Source organism: Chiloscyllium plagiosum, unplaced genomic scaffold (genome assembly GCF_037043375.1).
Source record: "Chiloscyllium plagiosum isolate Xiang-an unplaced genomic scaffold, Cpla_swu_hap1 HiC_scaffold_32, whole genome shotgun sequence".
In the NCBI taxonomy this organism is placed as follows: domain Eukaryota; kingdom Metazoa; phylum Chordata; class Chondrichthyes; order Orectolobiformes; family Hemiscylliidae; genus Chiloscyllium; species Chiloscyllium plagiosum.
The window spans coordinates 11,168,452-11,194,645 of NW_028270170.1; the positions used below are offsets into that span (position 1 = coordinate 11,168,452).

Below are 26,194 nucleotides of genomic sequence, written 5' to 3' on the forward strand. Positions count from 1 at the left end.
CTGGTTGAAATTTGCTAAGAACAATCTGAAAGGACACCAGCCTGGTTTAAATGGGCTGTGGAGTGGATTCCAGCTGCAAGCAATCCCTTCAGATCTGTTCCTGTTGTTTTTGAGTTTAGTTAGTGCATTGTAACACATCCATACCGTTAAAATTGTGTTTCAGAGATTTCAGATTAATCGTGCAGTATTCAGGGTCAAAAGGTGAATTACTGAGGGAATTGAATACTAATGGTGGCACGGTGGCTCAGTGGTTAGTACTGCTGCCTCACAGCAGAGGGTCCCCGGTTCGATTGCAGCCTCAGGTGACTGTGTGGAGTTTGCGCATTCTCCCCGTGTCTGCGTGGGTTTCCTCTGGGTGCTCCGGTTTCCTCCCACAGTCCAAAGATGTGCAGGTCAGGTGAATTGGCCATGTTAAATTGTCCATAGTGTTAAGTGCATCAGTCAGAGGGAAATGGGTCTGGGTGAGTTACTCTTTGGAGGATTGGTGTGGACTTGTTGGGCTGAAGAACCTGTTTCCACACTGTAGGGAATCTAATCTAATCTAAATCTACTCCAAAAAGGCTCAACAGTGTTATCCGAAAGATTGACATTGTTGTGATTTCGTGACTGCAGTATCTTCGAGGGTGGACCAGGTCAGATTGTCAGTGATCATCACTCCTACCAACCTGATGCTTTTGACCATCTCCACCTCAACACTACAGGGACACACCCTCCACTCTGTTTCCTGAAGTCAATGGCCAGCTCTTTCACTTTCCTGACATTGAGGGTGAGATTGTTGTCTTTAGACCATACTGCTAAATACTCTGTATCTTTCATGTACTCTGCCTTGTTGTTGTTTGAGATTCAATCTACAATGGCGTTTATGTCAGCGAACCTTGAGATGGAGTTTGAGCAGAATGTGGGTACACCGTTGTGAGTGTATAGGTAGTATGGTAAGAGGCTGAGTATGCAGCCTTGTGGGCACCAGTATTGAGGATTATTGTGGAGGAGGTGTTATCACCTATTCTTACTGATTGTGGTCAATGGGTCAGGAAGTTGAGGATCCAGTTACACAGGAAGGAGTGGTGACAATGTTTGGCGATGAGCTTGGTTGGAGTTATGATGTTAAGATTTGTTACCACTCTGCACAGATAAAGATGCTCTTAAATCTTTCTAGTCTCATTGTTTTTCCAGTTGGAAAATGTCAAGGAAAGATGTTTCCAGCCAGATCCAAGAAAATCGCTAATGCGTCAAGCTGGAAGTATGCAGAAATCCGAGGAGACCCTGGAGACCCATGCGTTTCAGTTCACAGACAGTGAGTGTGAAATAACTCAGAGGATCCCAGTGATAGAAAATGCTTCAATCACACATGACACTGATTACAGAAATGAAGAAACAAAACAGAATTATGAGTTCTGGAAATGAGAAATAAAAGCAGAAATTGCAAGACAAACTCAACAAGACTGGCAGCATCTGTGGAGAGAGATCAGAGTTAACATTTCGAGTCTAATGAGTTCTGAACAATGGTTAACCCTGCTTTCTCTCCACAGATGGTGCCAGAACTGCTGAGCTTCTTTTGCAATTTAGTTTTTGTTTCAGATTTCCAACATTCATAATTCTGTTTTGCATGGGTAGGACTTCCATAATTCTGACATATTGTCACTGCTGTCATATAGAAAGGATATAGCCATAATAATATTACATTTCAGAGTGGACTGGAGAGGCCATGCTCTCTACACTGCTCCTGCACATGTGGGCGGCACAGTGGCACAGTGGTTAGCACTGCTGCCTCACAGCGCCAGAGACCCAGGTTCAATTCTCGCCTCAGGCGACTGACTGTGTGGAGTTTGCACGTTCTCCCCGTGTCTGCGTGGGTTTCCTCCGGGTGCTCCGGTTTCCTCCCACAATCCAAAGATGAGCAGGTCAGGTGAATTGGCCATGCTAAATTGCCCGTAGTGTTAGGTAAGGGGTAAATGTAGGGGTATGGGTGGGTTGCGCTTCGGCGGGTCGGTGTGGACTTGTTGGGCCGCAGGGCCTGTTTCCACACTGTAACGTAATGTAATGTAACGTAATCTAATCTAAAAAAAACATGCAGGGGCTTAAATTCCCTGAAAATGAAGCTCTTCCCAATTTGAAAGTTAATGGGTGGAAAATGAAATGCCAAATAGAGCAATCAGGTCTGGAGGGAACAAAAAGCAGTTTATGCCAACATGACATTTTCCAGAATAAAAACAGAACATGCTGAAGAAACCCAACTAGATATACCATTACTGTGCTGTCTGACTTTTACAATTAGTTGAAACCTTTCCATCTGAAATAGATACAATCCCCCCCCTTTCCCACATTGATGAAGCAGTTGAGGAGATTGCAGATGTGCACATCATGGTCTAAAATGCACCTACAGAGGGTGTACTGGAATCAGAACTTTAATGTGCAATCAAATGTTCTACAACTGAGCTAAACTCTCCTCGTGAGTCATTGTTACTTTAACCAGTTGTAAACAAGTAAAGGCTGGCAAAATGCTCTGAAATTTCTTCGAAGACGTTGGGTATGTGAATTGGAATGCAATTTCTAAACACAATGCAGCAGCATCTCTTCCAACAATTGTGATTTCCCAACTGATTTTTTTCTCATGGTTCTGTTGGACTGGGACAAGAAATTCAAGAAAAGGTTTCTCAGTCATACTGTTGTCTCAACTTGTCTCAGAATATGCCTACAATGCAAATTTTTAGGTACATTTCCAGAGAAACCTTCAGTAAAATTGGCTAAACTATGTTTTGCATAATTGTGCTTGTTCAATTTGCGTATGTATCTTATAAGAGCATAAGGAATAGAAGCAGGTGGAGGCCACCTAGGCCCTAGAGCCTGATCTGCCATTCAATAAGATCATGCCTGATCTTATCATGCACTCAGCTCCACTTACCCGCCCACTCACCATAACCCCTGCTGTTCAAAAATATATCTATATTTGTCTTAAAATCATTCAATAAGGACACCTCAACTATTTCACTGGGCAGGGAATTCCACAAATTCACAAATTCTTTGGGTGAAGAAGGTCCTCCTCAACTCAGTCCTAAATTTGCTCCCCCTGATTTTGTGGCTATTCCCCCTAGTTCTAGTTTCACCAATCAGTGGAAACAACCTCCCTGTATCCATCTTGTCTATTCCCTTCATAATATTATATGTTTCTATAAGACCCCCCTCATTCTTCTAAATTCCAATGAGTACAATCCCAGTCACTCAATCTCTCCTCATAAGCCAACCCTCTCAACTCCAGAATCAGCCTAGTGAACCTGCTCTTCACCCCCTCCAGTGCTAGTGCATCCTTTCTCAAGTAAGGAGACCAAAACTGTACACAGTACTTCAGCTGTGGCCTCATCAGCACCCTACACACCTGCAGCATAACCTCCCTGTTTTTAAACTCCACCCCTCTAGCAATGAAGGACAATATTCCCATTGCTTTCAAAATAAATTACTGCACCTGCAAATCAATATTTTGAGATTTACACACAGGGACAGCCAGATCCCTTTGCACAACAGCATGCTGCAATATCCAACAGTTGTGACCACCCCGCACGCCTAACCTTGCAATGGCCACTAAATCATAGCCATTCGCTAGGACTTGTGGAGTCGACACACTTACCTTGTTTTCAATGCTATGAGTATTCAGGTAAAATGCCCTTATGCTCATTTTTATTCCTTCTTTTTGAATCCTAACACCGCAACCAGAAGAACCTTTGACTTCAAACATTCTTTTTCTGTCACTATCTAGTTTCTATTTGTCTTAGTGCTACACTGCTCCCCTGTTTCTTGCTTTTTATTTACTATTTTGACTGTGTTTTTCCCTAAGCCCTCGCCCACCCTGGCTAACTCAAAGCCTTCCCCCTAGGTTCCCATCCCCCGCCGAACTCTTTTAAAATCCACACAAAGTGCAAGCAAAACCACCCACGAGAATATTGGTCCCATCACTGTTTGGGTGAAGACTCTCTGTGGAGAGAGAAACAGAGCGTGACATAACTTCTTTTCATCTTCACTTTGAAGAGATGTCATACTGGATTTGAAACGCTTACTCTGTATCTCTCTCCACAGACGCTGGTAGACCTGCTGAGACCCTCCAACATTCTCTGTTTTTTCTTTCAATTCACCGACATCTACAGCATTTTGGTTTATTTCAACGTTTCACATGTTTTTCCAATTCAATAAAATCATCCACAGCAGGAGTTTTACGAAAAAGGTTTCTGGAACATGTTCAAAGTAGAATTTACACCCCTGTACCTCAGTAGTTTGTTTGATTGATGGATTGATTTTTGTCACGTGTACTGGGATACAGTGAAAAGTGTTATTTTGTGTGCCATACAGGCAGATCATACCATACAAAATGCATCAGGATGGCAGAACAGAGTGCAGAATGCAGTGTTGGAGCCTTAGAGAAGGCACAAAGGGAGAGATCATGATCAACATTTGAGAGATCTGTTCAAAAGTCTGATAAGACCAGGTAAAAACGCTGTTCTTGAATCTGTTCATTTGCACATTCAAACCTTTATGTCTCTGCTTATCGGAAGAGGATTGGAAGAGAATATAACCGAGGTGGGAGGGGTCTTTGATTACAATTATGCTTTAATGAACCATTATAGTGCTTGTGTGATAGTGTTCCCTGTTGTTATAGGCACTTTAAACATCTGTTCAGAAATGCTATGATGCACCTCTGGAGCAGGTGGGATTTGAACGTAGGCCTTCTGGTTCACAGTTTGGGACAATACCACTGTGCAACATGATCTTTAAAGCTAACATTTCAATCTGAAATACCACTCTATGTTGTTAAAATGCATCTTGATTAAGATGCAGGAATGAAGGCAGCACCTGGATTTGGAGTAGGAACTGCTTGGTGTGCAGTGAAATATTCTACAATTGAGATATACCAGCTGACTAGCATGCAAAGGCATCACCTTAACCATTTAGCTACAACTAAAGACTGCCAAAATACTATTTTCTTAATTTCGTTTTCTCTTGTAACCACAAACACCAGAATGGCTTTTTGCACCATCATATCACCAAAGATATTTTGCATCTATTAATCATTACGAGTAATTCATTGCATTTCCAGTCACTCAATCGTCTTGTGGTATTATCGCTGAACTATTAATCCAGAGACATAGGTCATGTTCTGAATTGAATCCTGTCACGGCAGATGGTGCAATTTGAATTCAGTAAAAATCTGGAATTAAGATGAGCTTTTCCTGACAATTGACAATGAACTCATGACCATCATTGTACATTTATTTACTAACGTTTTTTAGGAAAGGAAACTGTTGTCCTACGCTTGCCTGGCCTAGATGTGATTCTCAGCAATGTAGTTGATTCTTAACTGTGGAATGGCCACAAATGTTGGCCTAGCCAGTGATACCCTCACCCGTGAATGAATGCAAAAACAATTTACATGCAGGGATCATTAAGGGCAATACAATAATACCAAATATGAAGGAGGAGGAAGCAGACTGTTAACTCAAAATGGAGTTGGAGCTAAAATGCTATCATATCACGTATTTAATTCAAAGCAATTACATGTGTCAATTGGAATACAAGTTAGAACATACCTCATCATCACCTCTTCCAAGAACTGACCGTTCTTGGCTGATTCTTTTCTCATTGTTTTGGACTGGGAGTGGAAACTTAAGAAAGAGTGTCTTAATTATAATGTTTAATCATTAGTTTGGTATAAATTGAGCAACAGTGACCTATTTAAATATCTGCAAAGTAAGTATTTATGATTAGGTATAATTATATATCGGGAGATTTTTAAAAAAACTTTTGCTGATTCAATTATCAAAACCTGCATCCCCATTCTAAGTGATTTGAAGACTTAACAGCAATCCAGGTTTTTTCAATACATCACATCAGTGTATGACACTTTGATCGTTTACTATGAATTCTACGTCCTATGATCCTGCCCCACTAGCTAACTAACAAAGAAGCAGCGCTCCAAAAGCTTGTACTTTCAAATAAACCTGTGGGACTATAATCTGTTGTTGTGTGACTTTTAATTTTGTCCACCCCAGTCCAACACCACATCAATAATTTAAGCCAGGACTAAAGACAGAGTAGTGCATACCAGTGTGGTGCTTCTTTAAGAAATGATCACTGCACTGAAGGATACACGCTTGATTTTCCCAATCTCTCTTCATAGCACAGTTCCACCATCCTGGGAACAAGTCCGGTGAACCATCACTGCTCACTGCCTATGACAATAATATCTTTGCTGAGATAAAGCAATCAGAACTGCACACATGTGCAGTCTGACAGAGTTCTTAGACTATTGAGGCAAGACTTCACTACTCCTGTACTCAAATATTCCTGCAATAAAGCCTAACCTTCAGTGAGCCTTCCTTTTAGCTTTCTGAACCTGCATATTAGCCTTCAGTGACTTATTGACAAGGACAACACCAAGGTGCCTTTGTACTTCTACACTTTCAAACCACTCAGAGGGGAGGTGACAGACTGTTAGTCCAGAGACCCAAGAAATGTCTTGAGACCCAGGTTCAAATCCTCCCATAGGAGATGGTGCAATTTAAATGGAATTAAAATCTGGAATTAACAGTCTAATGATGACCACGAATCAGTTGTTGGAAAATCCCATTTGGTTCGTTAATGTCCTTTAGGGAAGGAAACCTACATGTAACTCCACACCTACATTAGGTGGGATTCTTAAATGCCTAGTGGGCAATAAATACTGGCCTAGCCAGTTATCACTGTCTCAAGAATGAATTTTTAAAACTCTTATTTTTTAAGAAATACGCTGTACATTTGTTCCACGAAATAGATAACCTCAGATTTTTCCACATTCTCTTCCATTCCCTACGCCATTCCCTACGCCAATTACATTTTCCTCTTACACATTCCCATTTATCTTTGTATCACCTGCAAATTTGGAAATATTACATTGTCTCCCATCTCCAATCTTTGATATATATTATGAATAGGTGGGGCTCAAGTATTTATCCTTGTGATATCCCACTAGACACAAACTGCCAATGGGAGAAAGACCTGGTTATGCCTAGACACTGGCTAACCAACAGAAAACAATTAGCATTCCACACCAGTACATAACCTCCCATCCTGTGTGCTTTAATCTTCCTAATCCTATGGGGAGACTTTATTAAAAGTCTGAAAATCTATGTATACTATGTCCTTTAACTGTCCTTGATCAACTTAGTTTATAACATCTTCAAAAACTCCAACATGTTCATCAAACACTATTCCACATTCGCCAATCCATGCTGACCATGTCCAATCAGATCATTATCCACCAGGTGTCTACCACAGATTCCAGCATTGTCCCTGTAATTATTTTATGGCTAACAGGCTTTAGTTCACTGTTTTCACTCTTGGTCCTTTCTGAAATCGTAAGGTCACATTTGCTACCTTCCAATCGACAGGAATTATTTCAGAATCTATTGAATTTTAGAAGAAAATAGCCAATGCATTGAGCATCTCTATCACCACCTCCTTCAACACTCTGGGTAAAGATCATCAGATCATCCTTTAGCAAATTGAGCTCCATTAATCATCTTACAAATGGTTGTTTATTTCAACTACTCATTCACCCTGACCATTTGGATCTCTACTTCTGGGAGATTTCTGGTATTGTCCTCTGTGAAACCAGACAGAAAGTAACCATTTGGTTTCTCTGCCATTTCTGTATTCTTCTACCTCTGCCTTTAATGGACCCGTATTTGTTTCAGTTAAACCTTTCCTTTTTATGTACCTGTAGAAATGATTACAGTATGTTTTTATGTGTCTTGCTCGATTGCAATTGTTTTATTCCCCCCTTTTCTTTTCAGTTTCTTGGTCAATCATTGTTGTATCTATAAACTTCCCAAATCTCGGAATTACTGCTGTTTGGCAAGTTTAGAGGCATTTAGTCATAGAGTTATAGAGATGTACAGCATGGAAACAGACCCTTCGGTCCAACCCGTCCACGCCAACCAGATATCCCAACCCAATCTAGTCCCATCTGCCACCACCCTGTCCATATCCCTCTAAACCCTTCCTATTCATATACCCATCCAAATGCCTCTTAAATGTTGCAATTGTACCAGCCTCCACCACTTTCTCTCGCAGCTCATTCCATACACGTACCACCCTCCGCATGAAACATTTGCCCCTTAGGTCTCTTTAATATCTTTCTCCTCTCACCCTGAACCTATGCTCTCTAGTTCTGGACTCCCCAACCTCAGGGAAAAGACTTTGCCTATTTATCCTATCCATGCCCCTCATAATTTTGTAAAAATCTATAAGGTCACCTTTCAGCCTCCGACGCTCCAGGGAAAACAGCCCCAGTCTGTTCAGCCTCTCCCTATTGCTCAAATCCTCCAACCCTGGCAACATGCTTGTAAATCTTTTCTGAACCCTTTCAAGTTTCACATCTTTCTGATAGGAAGGAGACCAGAATTGCAATATCCCAACAATGCCTAACCAATGTCCTGTACAGCCGCAACATGACCTCCCAACTCCTGTACTCAATACTCTGACCAATAAAGGAAAGCATACCAAACGCCTTCTTCACTATCCTATCTACCTGTGACTCCACTTTCAAGGAGCTATGAATCTGCACTCCAAGGTCTCTTTGTTCAGCAACACTCCCTAGGACCTTACTATTAAATGTATAAGTCCAGTTAAGATTTGCTTTCCCAAAATGCAGCACTTCGCATTTATCTGAATTAAACTCCATCTGCCACTTCTCAGTCCATTGGCCCATTTGATCAAGATCCTGTTGTAATCTGAGGTGACTCTCTTCGCTGTCCACTACACCTCTAATTTTGGTGTCATCTGCAAACTTACTAACTGTACCTCTCATGCTCGCATCCAAATCATTTATGTAAATGATAAAACATAGAGGGCCCAGCACCGATCCTTGTAGCTCTCCACTGGTCACAGGCCTCCAGTCTGAAAAACAACCCACCACCACCCTCTGTCTTCTACCTTTGAGCCAGTTCTGTATCCAAATGGCTAGTTCTTCCTCTATTCCATGAGATCTAACCTTGCTAATCAGTCTTCCATGGGGAACCTTGTCGAATGCCTCACTGAAGTCCATATAGATCACATCTACTGCTCTGCCCTCATCAATCCTCTTTGTTACTTCTTCAAAAAACTCAATCAAAATTTGCTTTTAATCTTTTGCAATCCTGCATTTCCTCTTTCGTCACTATTGACTGGCCTTTTTGGGTAATAGTCTGTTAAACATCAAAATGCAAGAGGGCCCAATTTACTTTGCAGTTTTAAGATGAGAGGGAAAAGATTTAAAAGGGACCTGAGGGGCAAATCTTTTCACACAGAGTTCGGTGTGTGTAGTGAGTGAGCTGCAATAGGAAGTGGTAGAGGTGGATACATTGCAATATTTAAAAAATCTTTGGAGCAGATTGATGAATAGAAAAGAGGGATTAGAGGGATATGCGCCAAATGCAGGAAAATGGAGCTAGTTCAGTTTAGGATACCTGGTTGGCATGGACAAGTTGGACCAAAGGGTCTGTTTCCATGCTGTATGACTTTATGACTCTATAATTACCTGTCTTATGTTCTGTATTCATTGACTTTAACTGCTTTATGACATTGAGTAGTTATGAAAGTCACGATATCAATGCAAAGTGTTTAACTTGTTTCAGTTGAAAAGATGAACTTGCATTAAAATAGCAGCCTTCACAACATTAAGAGATCTGAAAGTACCTTGAGGTTAATTCACTGCTATAAGCAATCAGATCATCAAATTTTGACATTTGTATTCAGATTCTTGCCCTCGCCGACAGTTCTTTGTAAAATAGGTGGGACAGGGAGCGGGTGACTAATTGGAGGTGTGCCAGTCAAGGAAACCTATAAAGGAGTTCATTTATTGCCTGGCATGTTGCAGAAGACAAGAAGAACTGGAGCAGCAGGTAAGGGTATTGACAACACTGAGATTAAGAAAACTTTCTTCCCCCACAGGGTTGTGAATCTTGCTGAGAAATACAAAGGTTAGTCTCTCAGAGAGTCAAGCAATTTTGAGAGTGAGTAGAAGAATGATACTGAGGCAAAAACTCAGACTCAATTGTATTGCATTTCAGTGTAGACCCAAAGGGTCACGTCACCTGTTCCTACTCTTCTAGAGATTGATGAGATTTCTAAATACCAGTGACAGAAAGGAATATGGGGATAGTGCAAGAAAAGGGCATTGCAGTGAAGGATCATGCCGGAAACATAGATTCTCCTGCTCTTCTGATGCTGCCTGAGCTGCTGTGCTTTTCCAGCACCACACTCTCAACTACATCTGTGATTGTTTTAATTGGCAGAGTAGGCTTGATAGGCTGAATGTGCATTCCTGCTCCTATGGTCCACTGTAATTACATATGTGTCTGTGTTTTTATTTTAGAGCCAGTAACAAAAGAGTGTTACTCTCAGATCCAACAAGGAAACCTTTTGTATGCCCTCCTCCCTGCATATCTGCAGTCTGCCCAAACTCCTCATCCCTGACCCAACATCAATCTGTCTATGATGCATTCTTCCTCACACCCCGTCCATTAATCTCACTGCTCCTCAGTGACTGCCTTTATCAAATGTGTGTATATATGACTGTGTGTTTGTGGCTGTGTGTGTCTGTGTATGTATGTGTGTTTTGGGGGGGGGGGGGGTTCCAGGGAAGGGAATGAGTATTTTGCACGCACGAAGTGAGGTATTTTCCCTGAAACTTATGTTGCTGCCCTCATCCCAATACCAGACTTATGTTGTCATCTTTTATTCTTTATTGTTTCCTTGGGATATGTGTGTGTCACTGACGAGGCTAGCATCGTCTTTGTTGACGCGGTGTAGATTGCAGGAACCCGGCCAGAAATGTGTTCAAATAAAGAGGTCAAGAGGAAAGAAAGGGAGTGGCAAGGGTTTCAGCAGAAGAGCTGACATATGCAGAAAGAGGTGATATTACTGAGGTGACAATCAGCTGTCTGAGTGCTGATACTGATATTTAAGCTCAGTGTCAGATATCAATGTCAGAAGAATGCTCACTGGACCCGAAAAGTTAACTCTGCTGTTTCTCCACAGATATTGCCAGACCTGCTGAGTTATCTGGCAATTTCTTTTTTTTTGTTTATGACCTTAAAGTTGTTGTGAACAGTGAGGTTCAAACTCTGAACCTTGCCCATACAATTTTTGGGGGGATCAGTCTCATCACTTTAATAGCGTACTCAACAGAACAGTGTGGAAGCAATGGCCTTGTGTTTTAAGCTTTAACATTGGTCTCTTAACCCAGACATTCATAATGTTCTGGGAAACCAATTCAATTCAAGACGAAAATCTGGAATTAGGAGATTAAGGATTACCATGAAAGTATTGAGAGAAACAAAGCTCACTCACTTCAATAATTTCAGTCCTAGACAAGATCTGAATCAGTAGTGTCATTTATTTTACCCTTGCAAGAGGGTGCGATGTCCACTGTCTACAAGGTAGGGACACACTCACACTGAATTCAACGAATACACGATATTTATGTAATTTGGTTCCTATTTTTTTATCCAATTGCTCCTCCCCGTTTACATCTTCCACTTCTCTAAGACCGGCACCCATTACTCCTGTTTATCTCTTGCCTTATCTGGCCTTGTCTGTGACAAAATGTTTATTTCTGGCCTCACAAGGCCATTTGACCACATGCTGCTGTGGCCCATTGTTAGGTATTATCTACTCCCTCCATCTGTGCTTTCCCCAACCATACTGATCCTTAATTGGGGTTTGTTCCTGTGTTTCTGTAAAAGTGGGAAACAGATGCTTCTAACTACTGCTTGTGCAAGCATATCTGGCTTGCATAAGGAATTATAATTGCAGAAGTAACATTACTTTACCTATATCCCACAATTTCCCCTTTTTCATTACTTATCATTTGTTACCTTCTGCATTTTTCTTTTAAGCATCGCCCCCAAAATTCGCAAGCATCATTCCGGAGATTTCATCCATCTTCGTCTCACTCATCCCCTCATTATTTAGTCAATAAAGTTCCTCTGCCTGATTCCCTTTTAGGGGCATCTGTTTCATTAAGGCTGTCTCAATCAGTCTTTGGGTGAGCCCTCGTATACAGGGTATGATACAACAGCCAATGGCCACCAATACCCCGACTACTACTATCAGGGAAGTAAGGATGGAAACCACCACCCCCTTCAATTTTCCAAACCATGATTCAAGCCATCCTGTGAGAGATGTGTCTACTCCTGAATTCCCAGCCAGTTCCTCTGCTAAGGTAGTCAATCCCCGTAAGGCCCGAGTAATTGAACCATCAGGTGCAGTGTTATTAGGAATCAAGGTACAACAGCTTCTTCCTAACATCACACACACACTCCCTTTTTCCCTTAGAATTATATCAAGGGCCATTCTGTTTCCCCTTCCATCCTACTTGACGCATCAAGCTGTTCTGATATTCCTTTAACCGCATCTCTTGTATAATTTATAAATCATTATTGATTATAGAAAATATAATTTATCCAATCTACATTTTTATTAATTGTTACCCACCAGAAGAGAGCTGACTCAAAGCCTGCTGCAATCTGGTTGCGAGCCTTGAACTCATCAGGTACCTCCCCTAGGGATTCCTATAGAATCGAGATAAATCCTGTCATTGAAGGAAGTGTCTAACAGTAATCTTTTACCCCTTCCCTTTTTCCCTACTATCTTTTCCTTCTCAAATGCCAGGATAAATGGAATTGCCAATTGTACAATTGCACATATACCTCTCCAATCCGGAGGTAGCGTGGGTCTCAATATTTTGCCTCCACAGTACCACCACAGGTCAGCTCGGGGAACCTTTAGCGCTGAGTAGTTCCCTCCCTTGTCCGTTTCGGTGACATTCTTAATCTCTGTACATAATTTCAGCTCCCCCAAATCTCTAAACCGATTTGTACCTCGTCTACGCACACACGACGTGTGATTTCTAACTGCGGCAAAAAATGTGTGGGGGGGCTTTTGAATCTTTCTTCTCCGAGGGAGGGAACATCAGAGATGGGGAGGTACAATTCCTATCATTCCATGCAGTCTCATCCTGATACAGGGCTATCATACATTTCATGCCCTTCCTGTCTCGCTTCCACCCGAGTGGAAAGGGAACCACCTGGGCCACTGGCCTACCGGAGGCACATGCATAGCAATTGCTTTTGTTCTGACTTTTTACAGTATACGTTACCCATTCAACTCAGGCATTTGCATTCCCGTACCCAGTTTCTATTTCGATGGTCTGTTTCAAGTCCTTTGCCTCTATAATGTTTACTACTTTAGGATCATCGGGACGGGTGAAAGATTGTACCTTATTATCCAGTAGTTCTACCCATTTTCCCTGTCCTACACTAATTCGAAAACAACAGCCCGAGAAATCCTTCCCGTTTGCTTTCATTTCGATCCCAAATGTTTCATCTAATTGTACAGAATTGCATCGTACCATGTGGTTTTCTTTATCGTTAGGTATATTGGGTTACACTTTTTATCGGGACAATCGCGAGCTGGTCGGAAGGGGGCCCGGTGTACTGTGACGAGACCATTATACCAAGTACCATCCCCGAGGCCATCCCCATAGGACTTAAGATGTATCTCTGAGCTGCGGTACTGTCTCTGATTATCTACATCCCCACAATTTACTAAGCTGCATGCATCAGCATCTATTATTTGTGGATTATCAGACTCAGGAACTGTTAATAATACATATGAAAATGATATTTGACAAAATCCCAATTCTATGAGGGCTAGCATTATAACTCTAAGCATTCCCAGTATTCTAATCATCGTGCTGAAGCACAAAAAGACTTAATATACAATCCTACAGAAATAATCCCGCGCTCGCGTCACCACTGTATAATCAGTTACTCAAAGTCTCTTTAGTCTGAGCTTCAGCGGGTCTTGCGCTGATTTGGCTGTCCAGACTTCTTTCTCAACTGGAGATTCCACCGGTCCCTTTGATCCGAGTGTAGTGAATCCAGCCTTTCTCTGCCGTCCTTATTGCCGTTTTGGTGGTCAAAAGAGCCTGATACGGCCCTTCCCAGTCCGGTTGCAATTTAGTCCCTGTCCATGATTTTACTAAGACGCAATCTCCCGGTCGAATCAGATGAGCAGCAAATTCAAGGGGTGGAGTCTGTGGTAATAAAGCCTGTTTCCTGAGGAAAGACAAAGAGGAGGACAAGCCCAGTATATACTTCTTTAAGAACAAATCTTTAGTTTCTGGGATTGGCAGTGGCCAGAGATAGGAACTTCCCGAGGACCTGGGACAGTAGGTATTCGGGAATAAACCACCGCTTCCTGTGTATCCAGAGCTGCTTCTTTAATTACCTCATCAGCCAGTAATGTAGCTTTCCATTCTTTAATTAACAATGAATTAATGCAGTCATGTTTTAAATTAACCATGAATCAATATGACAGGTCACTGAGAATGTGTGAAGGGATCCTGCCAATTAATATTGATTCAGGCTAGCACAATCGATTTATTGTAAATATTAATTATTAATTATATATTATATAAATATAAAAATCATTATCTGTAATTCAGGGTGGAAATGCAACAAATGACCAAAACATTTTAAAACTGTAATTGCGCAGTTTTGTTTCTTTACCAGTCACTTGTGCTTTCTCATTCTGTTTCTGTAATTGTTTTGCTCGAGCACATTCATTTTTAAGAACCTCAACCGATCCCATAGCACCATTTGCAGTTGCTTCAGTCCCAATTTGGTGGCAGTATCTTGTCATGAGCGCAAAACTGATTCTTCATGCCTCTCATCACAAAACTGTCACCATAATCCAATTAACTCTTTCTTTCCCGCTCCCTTCGGCTTAAAATTTAAGAATGACCTTGCTGCCTCTGAATCGACTAGGAAAACTACGTCCTCTTTATAAAGTCCCACCTTTAAATTTATCAAGGATTCCTGGTGGGTCCCGGGGGCAGGACTCCTGACACCTCTTTTTTTCATCAAGGTTCATAAACGGTACTGCCTTTGCTTCCTTTTTCAGATCTGGACACTCTCTCTTAAAGTGACCCGTCCTTTCACAGTAATAACATCCCGCCTGTGGGGATTTCCACTTCGATCCTTGTTCCTGTCCACCAGACCCCTTAACATCTCCTCCCCAACCATTCCGGTTTCCTTCTCCTTTTAGTTTTGTCCTTTTCTTTATTATCTCATCAGCCGTGGGCTATCATTATTTTTGCCTTTCGTTTCCACTTCTGATGTTATGTTGCCAGATCAATTGCTGACCCGATTTAACCAACTGAACAGCCTTAGGGCCACCTAATGGCCGTTCTTCATCACCCAATGTTTTATTTAGACCTTGAGAATTTATTTTTTTAAGAAATATTGCAATATTTCTTGCTCCCCATAACTTCAAATACCAATTCATCAATTCATGCTTGACTAACTTTAAAGCCTGTTCCTAACTTGTAAATATATTTATATATTTGCATTCATTTATTCAGTATTCAATATTAAAAATGTAAAATGCATACAGTTCCCAACTTTGAAATCCACTATAATTACCCAGTTTTAGTCCCTTAATTTAAATCCAAATTAGTTTTCTTAAGTAGTCCTGACCAGTTATTGAGGAGAAAGTGAGGTCTGCAGACGCTGGAGATCAAAGCTGAAACTTTATTGCTGGAACAGCACAGCAGGTCAGGCAGCATCTAGGGAACAGAAGATTCGACGTTTCGGGCACATGCCCTTCTTCTGTTCCCTAGATGCTGCCTGACCTGCTGTGCTGTTCCAGCAATAAAGTTTCAGCTCTGACCAGTTATTGCTCAATTACAATGCTATAGGTCGTGAAATAATCGGAGCTGCCTTAAAAGAATTTGCCTATTCAAGTTAAAAAAAAACTTCTAATGCATGAACAATGGCCGAATTCAAGGTCACAGATATTAACCATAGGATTTTGTTTTTACTACAATCTAATGTTGAACTGAAACTTCAACTGTCCTCCATAAATTGCTTTTATGTAAGAATAAAAGAGATTAGTTAGAAACTGATAGTAAGGCAGTCATGACCTGTAAAAAGAACAGGAGTTAAACATTTTATTTCATAATCACTGTAGAATCCTTAACTTTAAAAGAAATCATGTTAAGTTTCTATAATAAAAATCAGATTCAAAACAGTCCTGGAACTCAAGCTCCAGGGAATAAAGCGCAAACATTCAATCACCAACAAACAAATGTGCATTCAAACCAAATCACAAAGGATTAAACTTTCTACCAGCTGTACAACTCTTTTCGTTCTCTCTCTCACACACCATATCTCACAGACACTTTCTGAGCTTCCTGCAACAACACCTCTGGGTGCTCCTCGCTTCACCCCTCTATCTTTTGAATATTTTTCTGGATGTCTGGCCATGATTTAGTTACAAAGTGTACCCTCAGTAGGCCTTCAGCCACTAGCCCTTCCGACTTGAAGCATAATCTGATTCCTCCTGACTGTAAGGCTGTTTTTCATAGAGATATAAATTCAAATATTTACAAACCCAGTCTTCGTCCGACCCGTACTTTTGCCAGAGACGGCGGGACGAAGAATGGATTCCTTAGTCCATACAAAGCAACAGTATTTAATCATCTTTTTTCCTATCTTTTCCCCTAGTACAAGTATTATTTTTCCAATTCCACAACACTTTCTGGAGGTATGTTGTAAAGGACCCCGCCTCCATTCCCATTGCCTTTTTCTTCTTTTGTTCTCCCGGAGGCTTTTTCCTCACCCATGGCACAGCCCATATTGAATTCCTTCGTTAGTCCCTTATGGACTACTAAAACTCAATCCTGGCCACCAAGGCAGTACTTAAAAGTCAATTTTCTTACCCTGGTCTGTGCACAGATTTGCCTGGCCCCTTTTTGCCGTATTTTCTATCGACCTCCTTTCACTGTCTGATTCAGATGTCTCTCTTGTGGGATTCGTACCAGTCGCCCAAGGGAGCGGACCAAACCAGAACACGAGACCGCTCCTCAATTGGGAACGGGACGCGTCTTCCCAGTGTCCAGGGCCAGCCAATCCCCCAGTGATGGAAGAACATCCCAGATGAGCCCCCAGTTGTGAGAAACAAAGCTCACTCACTTCAATAATTTCAGTCCGAGACAAGATCTGAATCAGTAGTGTCATTTATTTTACCCTTGCAAGAGGGTGCGATGTCCACTGTCTACAAGGCAGGGACACACTCACACTGAATTCAATGAATACACGATATTTATGTAATTTGGTTCTTTTTTTTATCTCATTGCTCCTCCCCGTTTACATCTTCCACTTCTCTGAGACCGGCACCCATTACTCCTGTTTATCTCTTGCCTTATCTGGCCTTGTCTGTGACAAAATGTTTATTTCTGGCCTCACAAGGCCATTTGACCACATCCTGCTGTGGCCCATTGTTAGGTATTATCTACTCCCTCCATCTGTGCTTTCCCCAACCATACTGATCCTTATGACCTTCTAATTGGGGTTTGTTCCTGTGTTTCTGTAAAAGTGGGAAAAAGTGGCAGCACGGTGGCACAGTAGTTAGCACTGCTGCCTCACAGTGCCAGAGACACGGGTTCAATTCCCCCCTCAGGCGACTGACTGTGTGGAGTTTGCACATTCTCCCCGTGTCTGCGTGGGTTTCCTCCGGGTGCTCCGGTTTCCTCCCACAGTCCAAAGATGTGCAGGTCAGGTGAATTGGCCATGCTAGGTGAATTGGCCATGCTAAATTGTCCGTAGTGTTAGGTAAGGGGTAAATGTAGGGGTATGGGTGGTTTGCGCTTCTGCGGGGCGGTGTGGACTTGTTGGGCCGAAGGGCCTGAATCCACACTGTAAAGTAATCTAAATCTAAAGATGCTCATAACTACTGTTTGTGCAAGCATATCTGGCTTAACCTACATCCTCACAGCACCTTATCTATTTGTCTGTAACATCTACCATTGTTTTGCAGTCACGTTTCATTCTTGCATACAATTTTAGCTAATACAAAAACAATTATGTATTTCCTCCACATAGTTTGCATTCTTGTTGACTCAGCTCTTAGTTGAAACAATTACACACTGGTGTGAGTTCATTTACTCTGCATAAGTAATTATAATTGCAGAAGTAACACTACTTTACCTATATCCCACAGTATTGTGGATTGTTGGAGAAAGCCATCTGGCTCACCAATGTCCTTTGGGCATGGTAACTGCTGTCTTTACCTGGTCTAGCCTACATGTGACTCCAGACCCACTGCCTCTAGGCAATTAGGGATGGGCGATAAATTCTGCCCTAGTCAATGAAGCCCATACCTCATGAATGAATCCAAAAAATAAGATGGGTCCAGTTCTCTCCACCTCTGCTTCGTTTAGTGTTTACTTCTCCTGCTAGGAGGGAAAGCAGAGAGGGGGATGAATGGCCTGAGTGGAGAGCAGGGATGGACAGTATTTGTAGAGGGTGATTGTGAGGGATGGGTGTGAGAGGGCAAGAGATTTAGGACAAGGTTGATATTGACTACTCGGGTCAGACTGTGAGGCACCTGCAGAGGGGAAATGAGTCACAGAGTCACAGGGTTGTGCAGAACGGAAATAAATACTTCAGGTCCAACCAGTCTGTACCGACCAGGTTTCCCAAACTAAACTAGTCCCATTTGCCTGTGTTTGGCCCATATCCCTCTCAACCTTTCCTATTCTTGTACATGCTCAAATGTCTTTTAAATATTGTACCTGCATCCACCACTTCCTCTGGTAGTTCATTTCAAAGATGCACCACTCTCTCTATGGAAAAAGGTGTCCCTTAGGTCCCTTTTAAGTATTTCTCCTCTCACCTTAAACCCATGTCCTCCAGAGTTGAACTCCCCAACTCTGGGGAAAAGATCTTTGCTATAGCCTTTGTGATTTTATAAACATCTATACGGTCACCCCTCAACCTCCTACACTCCAGTAAAAAAGTCCCAGCCTACCCAGCGTCTCCTTATGACTCAACCCTCCAGTCCCAGTAACATCCTCTTTTCCACACTTTGAGAGTGCTGTCCAAGTTGGAATGTGGGACATGACAACTGCCAATGTTATGTCACCCTCCTGAGACAAAACATAGAATTTGCTACAGAAACTCAGCAGCTCTGGCAGTGTCTGTGGAGAGAGAAACAGAGTTAACGTTTCAAGTCCACTGTGCCCTTTGTCATTGTGGGTGCCCTGTCCTCAGGATGGAGGGACGTCACTCCTATTGCAACAAAGCAACCCTGAAACTGACCATCGGAAACTGGCCTTGAGCTCTGGCCCATACCACAGACCAGGGAGCCCACCACAACAGGCCATCACCCACCCCACAACACTCCCCCCATCCTGGGGCTGGGTGCAGACCTGATCCAGTGGGGGGATTCCTGGATCTCACCTCAGGATCCAAGTGATCTGGTCCTGCCCAGCCAGAGCCCCAGGTAGGAATCAACGAGATCCCCAGGGAAGCTCCACCGGGGGGAGATCAACCTGAGCCAAGAGCGTGGTGCTGGAAAAGCACAGCAGGTCAGGCAGCATCCGAGGAGCAGGAAAATGAGGCTCATTCCTGATGAAGGGCTTTTGCCCGAAACGCAGATCCGCCTCCTCGTCAGATGCTGCCTGACCTGCTGTGCTTTTCCAGCACCACACTCTCGACTCTGACCTCCAGCATCTGCAGTCCTCACTTTCTCTAGATCAACCCGAGCACCAACCGCCCCCACCTCCACCCCACCTTCCCCTCAAGTCGGCGCCTTTAAAGTTTGTGAAACTTTGGTCGTTTGGAAAATCAGGGAAAGTTTGGGAAGTTTGTGAAAGTTGGGAAGTTTGTGAAAGTTGATCCCAATCCCGATCCCGGAGCCCCCCTGAGCTGCCTCCCAATGGAATTTCCTTTGGGGTCCCCGCGGGGGATGGATCCTGTCACTCACCAGGAGGGAGGGAGTGAAAAAGGACCTTCCCAGCTCCAGGCAACTGACAACTCACCCCCAGAAAAACTCCCCCTTTCCCTTCCAGTCCCCGCTCCTGATTAAATCACTGAACATGGGGCTCTCCCTTCCCTGGAGAACCTTCAGATAAAAGTGTGCAATGGAAATCAGAAACAAGCACAGAAAATGCAGATCGGGGAACAGCTGTGCAGGAAGAAATGTTTGAAGCCCAATGTGTACGTCCCTCCATTTACATGTTCCTTAAGCCAAATGGCCAAGCTGTTAGCTGTAACTCATCAATGTTTATTAGATTAGATTATATTACAGTGTGGAAACAGGCCATTCGGCCCAACAAGTCCACACCGACCCGCCGAAGCGCAACCACCCATACCCCTACATTTACCCCTTACCTAACACTACGGGCAATTTGGCATGGCCAATTCACCTGACTTGCACATCTTTTGGACTGTGGGAGGAAACCGGAGCACCCGGAGGAAACCCACGCAGACACGGGGAGAACGTGCAAACTCCACACAGTCAGTCGCCTGAGGCGGGAATTGAACCCGGGTCTCTGGCGCTGTGAGGCAGCAGTGCTAACCACTGTCCCACCGTGCCGCCCACAAATTGTAATCGAGATTACAAAGATGCTTCATCCGTGAACTTGCCTGTTTCAAATGTTTTCACGTTATGATGTGACACCTTCTGATCCCTCATTGCACAAAACCATCAGATGTAGGAGTGAAAGCTGGCCACTCAGCCCATCGACTCAACCTCTCCCTTTCAATGAATCATGGCTTACCAGATCATCTTTGAAATGACTGTTTTTTGTGTAAATCTATAATAGTGAGTAGAGTGAGGTTTTTAAGATTCTATATTTTATTGAGATCTGTCTTTTGATTAAACTTTGAAACTGTAAAACAGAAATACTAAGTTATCCTGGAACAGGAGCAAAGATGGGCTTTAGTAGAGTGACGTGCCCTTCCTGTCGGTTGTCGGAGATGAGGGAGAATTTCCATGTCACTGATAATTGAGGCTGTTGGAAGTGTGGCTGTCAGTCGTATTGGATTGCATGGATTGGTTGGAGCAGCAGTTAGATGCAATGAGGAATTTACAGGAGCTGGAGATGTGATGGAAGGGAGGAGAGAAACCGAAGATAGAGTCAGATATATGGGTTACCTCCAGGAAAGATAGGAGAGGAAAGTAGGTCGTGCAGGATTCTCCTGTGGCTAGCCCCATCTGTTTTGGAAAATGTAATCGTTGATGGGCTCTCAGGCGAATGTAGCACTGACAGGCAACCTCCTGACTCGGAGATAATGAGGAAAGAGATCAGTCTGAGACTGGTGCAGTTGAAAAAGGAGCAAGTCAGGCCATCAAGACAGACAGGAACAAAGCAGAGAGATGATTTAAACAACATTTTTTTCACTCCAAGAAGTCTAACATGTAAGGCAGATCAACGCAGGGCATGGTTGGGAACATGGGACTGGGATATCACTGCAATGACAGAGATGTGGCTCAGAAATGGACAGAACTGGCAGTTTAATATTCCAGGATATAGAAGCTATGGGAAGATAGAAAAGGGGGCAAGAGAGGAGGGGAGTGGTGCTATTGATTAGGGATAATATTACATCTGTACTTAGGGAGGGTATTCCAGGAAGTAGGGCAAGTGAAGTTATTTGGGGGTAACTGAGAAATAATCTGATTAGGATTGTAGGATAGACCCTCAATGGGAATTTGTAAGGAGATCTCAGTTCTTGTAAGATTAATAGTGTAGTAATGGTAGGGGATTGTAAGTTTCCAAACATAGATTGGGACTGCCTTTCTGTTAAGGGCATGGATGGAGAGGAATTTGTTAAATGTGTAAAGAACATTTTCTGATTCAGGATGTGGATGTACCTACTGGAGAAGAAGGAAAACTTGACCTACTGTTGGGAAAGAAGTCTGGGCAGTTTACTGAGGTGTCAGTGAGGGAGCAACTTGGGACCAGTGATCATACTTTTATTAGTTTTAACATAGTCATGGAAAATGATAGATTGGATCTAAAAGTTAAAGGTTTAAATTGGAGGAAGGCCAATTTTGACGTTTTTGTGCAAGAACTTTAAAAATTGATTGGAGGCAGGTATTTTCAGGTCAAGGAATGGCTAGAAAGTAGGAAGCCCTCAAAAATGAGATAACAAGAGTCCAGAGCCAGTATATTCCTGTTCAGGTGAAGATCAAGGCAAGTAGGTGTAGGGAATGCTGGATGATGAGAGAAATTGAGGGTTTGATCAAGACAAAGAATGAAGTATACATCAAATACAGACAGCAGGGTTTGAGTGAGTCACTAGAAGAATATAAAGGCAGCAGAAGGTTATCTAAGAGGGAAATCAGGAGGACAAAAAGGGGACAAGAGATAGCTTTAGCAAATCAGGTTAAACAGAATCCAAAGGGATTGCACAAATACATTAGGGACAAAGAGTAACTCGGAAGAGAATAGGGCCTCTTAAAGATCAGTAAGGCAGTCTATGTGTGGAACCGCATGAGATGGTGAAATACTAAATGAGTATTTTGCATCAATGTTTGCTGAGGAAAAAGATATGGAATCTCAAGAACTTGTGAAATAAATAGCAACACCTTAAAAAATGTCCATATTACAGAGGAGGACATGCTGGACATCTTAACACACATAAAGATGGATAAACCCCGGAACCTGATCAGGTGTACCCTGGAACTTTGTGGGAAGATGAGAAGTGATGGCTGGGCCCCAAGCTCAGACATTTGTATCATCGATAGTGTTAGAAAGTGGAGGTTGACCCCACTCTGAGAACTAAAACTGAAACACCCTAAGAGGAGCACTTCACCCTATAATCCGTAAAAGAAGTGTGAAAAGTGGTGTAATCTGTTTGTCACCAACTTCTAGTGGTTAAATAAAATAAACCCCTGACACTCACTTTAAAATCAACTAGTAACAATTTATTTATCTAACTCTAACAGTGACCAAATTAACTAAACTATTAACAAACCAAATAGATCCCTTCTAACTGTTAACTATTCCCAAATAAAGCAAGATTTTAATGGTATGCTGTTCCAATAAATACAACTCCCACTCATATATAAAAAAATCCCATAATTTAGCTTCTTGACATTCCACCAAAGTTATGTGTCTTCCGGAATGTTCTGTGCCTTCTCCGTCGATTCTTCTGTCAGGAATGCCTTCTGTGTCATTGGTATCATTATTATTTTGATGGTGCTTTCTCTAAGATGTGGATGAGGCTGTGAGAGCCAACGATTCTCTCTCTCGAGAGCTGAGGGCTGTTAGCTCTGGTGGATGGCAGATGGCTCTGAGGTCTTTGTTCAACTGCCCCTTTCTTTTTTATCCTTGATAACATATCAATATCTTTTATGATAGGATTGGTCTGAGGTCATCAAAACCATCAGATTTAAATCTAGTAGGTTTTTGGCATTTAATTACATTGTTCAAATTGATTGGCTAAATTCAAAGCCTGTTGTCTTGGTAAAAATAACTGCTGCTTGGCCTGCTAAGTGTACGGCCTTTCGATCCAAATGTTTCAGTTGAGGTGCTGGCTGTGTACTTGCAAACTTTCAATCTGCTGCTCACAAATATCCATTTTAAATCTGTAAGTACCAAAAAAAGCACAATCTTTTAAAGAGACCATGCAATGCAGCCCTCCCTCACCCTGAGCATTTTACAACTTTACGATTTTACAAACGCCAAATTCTAACTTCCCGCCTTCCAAACCACAATTACTCTACCCAATTTCACAACAGTAGCCACGGGTGAGGTGCCGGAAGACTAGTGGTTGGCTAACGTGGTGCCACTAGTTAAGAAAGATGGTAAGGAAAAGCCATGGAACTGTAGACCAGTGAGTCTAACATCAGTGGTGGGCAGATTGTTGGAGGGAATCCTAAGGGACTGGATTTAAATGCATTTGGAAAGACAAAGACTGATTAGGGATAGTCAACATGGCTTTGTGCGTGGGCAATTGTGTCTCACTAATTTGAGTTTTCTGAAGAGGTAATAAAGGTGATTGATGAGCGGTGGATGTGATCTATATGGACTTCAGCAAGATGTTTGACAAGGTTCCCCATGGTAGATTGGTTAACAAGGTTAGATAATTAGGAATATAGGGAGAACTAGCCATATGGATACTGAACTGGCTTGAAGGTAGAAGACAGATGGTGGTGGTAGAGGGTTGCTTTTCAGATTGGAGGTTGTAACCAGTGGTGTGTCGCAAGGATTGATGCTGGATCCACTGCTTTTTGTCATTTATATAAATGATTTGGATGTGAAAATAGGAAGTATAGTTAGTAAATTTGTTGATGACACCAAAAGTGGAGTTGTAGTGGGCAACGAAGAAGGTTATCTCAGAGTACAATGGGATTTTGATCAGATGGGCCAGTGGCAGATGGAGTTTAATTTAGATACATGTGAAGTGCTACATTTTGGAAAGGCAAATCAGGCCAGGATTTATACACTTAATGGTAAGATCCTGGGGAATGTTGCTGAACAGAGAACTTGGAGTACAGGTTCAAAGCTACTAGAAAGTGGAGTCACAGGTAGATGGGATAGTAAAGAAGGTGTTTGGTATGCTTTCCTTTATTGGCCAGTGAATTCAGTATAGGAGTTGGGAGGTCATGTTGTGAGTTTGGAGGTCATGTTGTGAGTTTACAGGACATTGATTAGGCTACTTTTGGAATACTGTGTTCAAACCCGGTCTCTCTGCTATCAGAAGGATTTTGTGAAACTTGAAAGAGTTCTGAAAAGATGTGCAAGGATGTTGGCAGGTTTGAATTATAGGAAGAGGCTGATTAGGCTTGGGTTATATTCCCTCGTGCATTGGAGGCTGAGGGGCGACCTTACATAAATCAGTGCAATGGGTTCTGACTAACCAGCTGAAAGCCAGTCCTTGAATGAGGAGACTCCCTGGATCTACTGTTTATAGCAGTCAGTGAGGGCTCCATGATTGGCCCAGGTTAATAGCCCCAAACAAGGATCTCATAGTCAATGAGATCCACCTGGCCCTCATTCTAATCACTATGATCCTCAACTCCACTTTCCTGCCTTTTTCCCACAATTCTTGATTCCCTCACTGATTAAGAACCTACCTCAGCCTTGAATGTACTTGATGGCCCAGCCTCACTAGCCCTCTGTGGTAAAGGATTCCACAGATTCACTTCCCTCTGAGCGAAGATACTCATCCTCATCTCTGTTTTAAACATGTGACCCCTTATTCTGAGATTATGCTCTCTGGTGCTAGACTGTCCCACAGGAGGAAAGCAGACACTCCATGAATCAGATAATCCTGATCCCGGTCTGTACGACTGGGAGATGGTGTGACTGGCGTGGAAACACTTACCCCCTCCTGCTCGCTATATAACAGTGCAAGCTTCTTGTATAAAACTCAGACAGGGAAATAATGGTTTCAGCAGTAAGGTGAACTGATACTGGATCTATGATAAATGAACTTGCATGTAACTCTAATGAAGTCCATTGTTCCAGCTTTACTGTGGAATTCTAAATCATATTTTATATTTGTTGATATTTAGAATCATGTTTCAAGAAGTAACCAAGGAAATTGTGAATGAGATTGACCCTGATGGCAGATGGATTCCGACATCAAGCTTGGCTCAATCTCACTGTAAACCACTTCATCTCATCCTGAAAAAGAAGCCATTCTTTTCCTTTTTTCAAGACAAATTCATCCCAATGTCTATCACTCTGACTGACATACTGCAGGACAGCAAAAATTTAGATTTTGGTAACTTGTCCTTTTTATTTCAATTTGACTGTCACAGCCCTGGGTTCTCTCGCTGGTGGTGGTGGTGGGGGTGGGGGGGGGGGGGTGGGGGGGGTAGGGGGGGGGGATAGTGGGTGTGGTGGGGGAGGTATTTGGATTCTACACCTTGATCACATTGGACCAGGAGCAATTTCTCTTTCTCACTCAGTTTCAGATGAGTCATTGAGCCAATGTGGTAGTGTCACATCTCTGAGCTATCACCACCAGCTCTCCGTCTAAATTTCATCCCAGGCCTATAGCTCTCTGAGTCCCATGCATGACAGAAATTTCCAGAACTAGAAGTCAATGCCATGACTGGGTATTGCGAATTGCTGTGAGTGAAACAGATGTGCAGCTTAGAGGGAACTTTAATCATCACGATGGCAAATAATAGCTCTTTTACTAAATCTCTTTTCATTCTTTCTGAAGGATTTATATAATTCTGTCAATGTAAATTAATGTGGCAGAATGGAACATCATCTCATTTTCCTGTAACAAAACAAAGAACTGTAGATTCTGGAGATCTGAAACAAAGAAAAAAAATCACTGAATAAACTCAGCAAGTCTGGTAGTATTTGTGGAGA

The 26,194-nt window shown here is 42.4% G+C and overlaps 1 protein-coding gene across 1 annotated transcript in view; it reads left to right on the forward strand.

Annotated features, from left to right (window-relative positions):
• The first annotated feature begins 4,356 nt into the window (after positions 1-4,356).
• LOC122539664 (uncharacterized) overlaps positions 4,357-26,194 on the forward strand; it is a 38,602-nt gene continuing 16,764 nt past the window's right edge. The window contains exons 1-2 of the mRNA XM_043674658.2: positions 4,357-4,474; positions 25,381-25,592. The gene's annotated coding sequence lies outside the window, so the exon portion shown is untranslated. The remainder of the gene's footprint in view (positions 4,475-25,380; positions 25,593-26,194) is intronic.